Source organism: Pseudophryne corroboree, chromosome 9 (genome assembly GCF_028390025.1).
Source record: "Pseudophryne corroboree isolate aPseCor3 chromosome 9, aPseCor3.hap2, whole genome shotgun sequence".
In the NCBI taxonomy this organism is placed as follows: Eukaryota; Metazoa; Chordata; class Amphibia; order Anura; family Myobatrachidae; genus Pseudophryne; species Pseudophryne corroboree.
This window is the reverse complement of record NC_086452.1, coordinates 368,742,921-368,749,355: the sequence shown is the minus strand read 5'-3', so window position 1 is coordinate 368,749,355 and position 6,435 is coordinate 368,742,921.

Genomic DNA, 6,435 nt, shown 5'->3' with positions numbered 1-6,435 from the left:
TGTTTGTAGTATAATTATCCATTAAGTATAGTGACATTGTATATGCTACCGAACCTAAAATTACAGCACAGTAAATGTTACCATCCCGCAAACTGGTACTAAACACAGAGCAATTATCAATTGATTGTTAAACATGTTTCTACAATCTACAAAATAATTAAATAATAATAAACTGGAAGCAAAAATGGGATTCTATGCAACAATGAATTAGTCAGGTTCGGCTATTCCCCTTCACTCCCAACTATTGAACACTTTATTTATTCATTTTACACTGCCACAATTACCCGTGTTATTGGCAGGTTGACCTGGTTCGCAGCACAGTGTAAAAGGGTCTTCAAAAAATAACCTGGGTCCAGTGGCCCAGGAATCCAACCCTGATAGCGAGCAGGTTTGGACCCGGGGTATGGGATAGTGTAAACAGGTGATTTGGGTCATCTGAACTGGGTCTTAATTCAAACTTATGGAGAGTGGCACTTGGAGATGATGTTACTTTCAAGTGGAGATAGGCCCCAGCAATAACCCAGATCCAGCTTGTCCAGGTCCAGGATTTCAAGCCACTGTGACATGGCTTGAAACTAGAGATGTGCTGCGGGCACTTTTCGTGTTTTGTGTTTTGGTTCTGGTTCCATGCTCGTGTTTTGGATCTGGATTGGTTTTGCCAAAACCACTCTTTTGTGTTTTGGTTTTGGTTTTGGATCTGGATGATTTTTGAAAAAAAACTGAAAAAACAGCTAAAATCACAGAATTTGGGGGTAATTTTGATCCTACGGTATTATTAACCTCAATAACATTCATTTCCACCCATTTCCAGTCTATTATGAACACCTCACACCTCACAATATTATTATTATGCCAAAAGGTTGCACCAAGGTGGCGGTAAGACTAAGCTAGGCGACACAAGTGTGCGGCACAAACACCTGGCCCATCTAGGAGTGGCACTGCAGTGGCAGACAGGATGGCAGATTTAAAAAAACTAGTCTCCAAACAGCACATCATGCAAAGAAGTAAAAGAGGTGCACCAAGGTCACTGGATGGCTAAGCAAAGCGACACAAGTGTGCGGCACAAACACCTGGCCCATCCAGGAGTGGCACTGCAGTGGCAGATAGGATGGCACTTAAAATAAATAGTCCCCAAACAGCACATCATGCAAAGAAGTAAAAGAGGTGGAATGAGTTAGCTGTATGGCTAAGCTAAGCGACACAAGTGTGCGGCACAAACACCTGGCCCATCTAGGAGTGGCACTGCCGTGGCAGACAGGATGGCACTTAAACAAAAATAGTCCCCAAACAGCACATCGTGCAAAGAAGTAAAAGAGGTGCAATGAGGTAGCTGTATGGCTAAGCTAAGCAACACAAGTGTGCAGCACAAACACCTGGCCCATCTAGGGTTGGCACTGCAGTCCCACTGCACTAACGGCGGATACCGGATGCACGTCTAACACCAGCATAGCTGTCAAGGCCTCAGTTATCCTCTTTGCAACAGGATGACTGCTTTCATAGTTCATCTTCCTTGCAAAGGACTGTTGGACAGTCATTTGCTTAGTTGAAGTAGTACAAGTGGTCTTCCGACTTCCCCTCTGGGATGATGATCGACTCCCAGCAGCAACAACAGCAGCGGCAGCAGTACATGGAAGTGGTTCTTGATCTTTCCCTATTTTATCCTCCAAATTTTTGTTCTCCATTATTTTTCTGGAGTTATATGACAACGTGCATCAAAGGAGAGCGTACCTCTACACCAAACAGGGCAAACCCTGTAGAAATTATTTGGATTAAATATTAATAACCCCTTTATTTGGAGTAAATAATATACAGCACAATACAGCACCTGAATTTATATGGCAGCACTACTGGATTGAATTTATATGGCACTACAACTGGATTTATACGGCAGTACCACTGGACATATACGGCAGTATCACTATACTGGATTTATACAGCAGTACCACTGGACATATATGGCAGTTTCCCTGGATTTATACGGCAGTATCACTGGACTTATACAGCAGTATCACTGGACTGGATTTATACCCAATACCACTGGATTTATACGGCAGTACCACTGGACATGCACGGCAGTATCACTGGAATTATATGGCAGTACCACTAGATTTATATGGCAGTATAACTGGAATTATACGGCAGTACCACTGTACATATATGGCAGCATCACTGGATTTATATGCCAGTATCACTGGATTTACATGCCAGTACCACTGGAATTATACACCAGTATCACTGGAATTATACGGCAGTTTCACTGGACTTATAAAGGCAGTACCACTGAACTTATAAGGCAGTACCACTGGACTGGATTTATATGGCAGTACCACTGGACTGGATTTATATGGCAGTATCACTGGATTTATATGCCAGTACCACTGGAATTATACAGCACTATCACTGGAATTATACGGCAGTACCAATGGACTTATATGGCAGTACCACTGGACTGAATTTATATGGCAGGATCACTGGACCTATACGCCAGTACCACTGGAATTATATGGCAGTATCACCGGAATTATACGGCAGTATCACTGGGATTATACGGCAGTACCACTAGATTTATACGGCAGTACTATTGGACTGGATTTATATGGCAGTATCACTGGATTTATACATCAGTGCCACTGGAATTATATGGCAGTATCATTGGACATATACGGCAGTATCACTGGATTTATATGGCAGTACCACTGGACATATACGGCAGTATCACTGGAATTATATGGCAGTATCACTGGACATATACGGCAGTATCACTGGATTTATACGGCAGTACTGCTGGACATATTCGGCAGTATCACTGGACATATACAGCAGTATCACTGGACATATACAACAGTATCACTGGACATATACGGCAGTACCACTGGACATATACAGCTGCACAGAGACACCACCACTGGACTGTTGCAGGACACCACTGCAATGGACTGGACTTATACAGCAGCACTGGACATATGGCAGTAGAGGACACCACTACTGTGACTGTACTGATGCAGCACAAGACACCACCACTGTACTGATGCAGGACAACACAGCACAACTGCAATGGACTGGATTTATACAGCAGCACTGGACATATGGCAGCAGAGGACACCACCACTGTGACTGGACTGATGCAGCACAATACACCACCACTGTACTGATGCAGCACAACACAGCACCACTGGACTGGACTGATATAGCAGCACTAGACATATGGCAGCAGAGGACACCACCACTGTGACTGGACTGATGCTGCACAAGACACTACCACTGTACTGATGCAGGACACTGAAGGACACTGAAGGACACTGAGGACGGAGACATGTCCTCTCGCTACACTCTCCAATGCTGGAGTGAAAATGGCGATGCACGGCTCCTTATATGGAATCCAAACCCCGCGAGAATCCGACAGCGGGATGATGACATGTTGCCTCATTCTGGTTTCCGAGTCAGGCTGGAAAACCCGAGCCTGACTCGGATCCGGGCTCGGGTACTGAAGTTCGGGGGGCTTCGGTTCTCAGGGAACCGATCCCGCTCATCTCTACTTTAAACCCATGTTCAGTGACTCGTGCTGGTCCAGGGTTGGCAGTGTAAAAGGGTTATTAGTATCCACCCAGCAATAGACATGGGCACTAAACACATATTTGTTTGTATTTTAATTGGCTTATTATGAAAATAGATTAAATAAAGACAGTAAAGTTAAGTACTTAGATAAATTGACAGTTTGATGTTAGGTTGTAGTGGAACAAACTACAGTATTAAAATACATCTTTCCTTATAACACTATCTAACTACTCAATGCGCTCACATTACTTCTCAGAGGTTGCAAGATTTGGCTCCTGTTGGAGCCCCTGTCCCGGGGACTCACAATGGTACATCTGGGAGAATAAAGATTCCTTTTTGCAGCTGCTATAATTGTGGCGAAAATGAATCTTTATTTTCAGGTGCTGGCTGCCAATGATAATAAATAGAGCCCCAAAAGTTTTATTTGAACAATTAATGCACTTCCTTAAAACAACTTCTGCTCTTTCTTTCAAAATTTAAGCTAAATCACCAGAGCTGTAGCTCACTATATACGAGATGCAGTCATATGACCGGCGCTTGGGATCCCGGTGGTCACCACGCCGATGCCGTAATCCCGGGCGGTCAAAATGGCAACAGTCAGAATGCCTATCCACAGTGTCTATTCCCACTCGTGGGTGTCCACGACACCCATAGAATGGGAATAGAACCTGTGGCAAGTGCACCGAGCCACTGTGCCTGCTGTGTGGCGAGCAAAGCGAGCCTGCAAGGGGCTTTGTTGCGCTCGCGCCCGCTGGCAGCATTCTGCTGCCAGGATCCTGGGGTCGGTATGCTGACCGCCGGGATCCCGGCTGCTGGCAACACATGTCCAACCCTTATATACACACTTTGATTTGCCCAACTATGCTGCTGCTATTACACATTCCAAAACTCTTCAGCTTAAGAGGGCTACAAAGGGGGCTAGTGAGAAAGGACAGCAGTCAGCAGTTACTGTAGGATATCATTATGAAATGACTGGAAAGAGATCTGTCCTAGTTCAGCAGCCCCCTCAGTATTTCCTTCTTAGTGCCTCTCTGACAGTTAGTGCTCGGAGGCCAGTGGTGCCACGTAACTGTCTCTAGGAGTTATGCCACTGCACCCAACCCACTGTTTTCCCATCCACAGCCGCAACTGTCACAATTAGCACTGCTCATACTGAGTGCAAGAGATCCCGCAGGAACAGGCTTCCCAGCCTCAGAATAGCACGGTACTCTGGCTACATGACCATGGTACTCCCACGAGACAGATCTCTTAGGTGCAGCTGCAAAGTTGTAGCCCATAAATCCCAATTTCAAGCAAGGAGAGATCCAGCCAACATCCATCTGACTCAGCATTTCCAGGAGATACGTGAAAGTGCGTAAACACGCTTCTGAGCATGAGTAGATTGCTACAGATGTGTCCTCTTCTATCTGTGCTGCATTATCGTGGCAACGCTATATCACGGGAACAGTGCTCAGTCGCTTCCGCAGCTCTGTAATGTAATTTCAATAGGTCATGTGCTGCATTACGTACACAATGGTCCACATTCACAATGCAGTAAACAGTGTAATAGGACACATTTGTATCTACTACCATATACAAAGATGAGTCTATTATCTGTTTTTATTACATTACTAGCTGAAGTACTCAGCATTGCCCGGCTTTACATTTTTCAGTTAATATGTTATCAAGGAGTTTGATGTAACTGTCAACATATAAAAATAATTAGCAGTTTAGCAGCTCTTCCCACACACCCATGAGGTTGCTGCCCAGTGTCATTTTTGTTTTTGGGGAGTTGCCAGTAGCTCTGATCACTAGCTGTTCTCTCTGTTCAGTTTTATAATCTCTTTTTCATTGCGAGGTTTAAAGCTTTCCTCTGTTATCAATGTTGCTATTCCAAGGCTTTTGAGTACACAACATTTTTTGTCTTCCCATCTTCATTTCTTTCAGTTATTTTAGTTCATTAATTTATAGTTATTTCAGTCAGTTATTTCAGGTCATTAAATTATGGTCATTTCTGTCAGTAATTACAGTTCATTAAAGTTTTCTACAAAATCCATCCAGCAGAAGGCCCAGAACAGGCTCCCCGGGTAAAAGTTTTGACCCGCATACACTAACAGGAGGTCCGACTGGGACCCCAACCCCCTAGTATGTCCTCCAGGATCTAATGTTACCACTTTGTTACATGTTCTTCCAAATCCATCTAGTGGAAGGCCCAGAACAGACTCCTTTGGGTCACAGTTCTGCCCGGCATATTCATCCGTGAGGTCCAACTGACCTCAACCTCCTAGTACTGTATGTCTCCTGGGATCTAATTTTGCCACTCTGTGAGGTTTTCTTCCAAATCCATCCAGTGAAAGGCCCAGAACAGGCTCCCTTTGTCAAAGTTCTTCCTAGCGCATTCCGCCGTTAGGTCTAACTGGGACCCCAACCCCCCTAAATCTAGGCCAGGATCCAACTGGACTACCTCGCGTTGGTTTCATCCCAACTAGTGTAGGGGTGTCCGATTGCATAACCGGACAGACAAACAGACCAATGGAATTTATATATATCATTTATAAAATCTCCAATGTATATTTACATAAGCAATATATAATTTGGTAATCTAGTTTTTCTTTTAGAAGACTATAAAAGTTTAGCTTGTCACAAAGAATTAATATGTGTTGAAAATCCTCTGTTCTTCGGTAGAACTCCTTCCCCAGGAATAGACTGTAAATGACATACAGCTGATATCATTCATAAATCAATCCTCTGTATTCATCTGCTCAGAGAACACAGACCTGAATAGACATTTGTTACTCTTTTCGTGATCATCCACAACAGCATTGTCAACATAGTCTTTCTCTACCAGTTTTAGACTGCTCCGAGTTACGTGACACCATTAATCATTCTTCATAATTATAG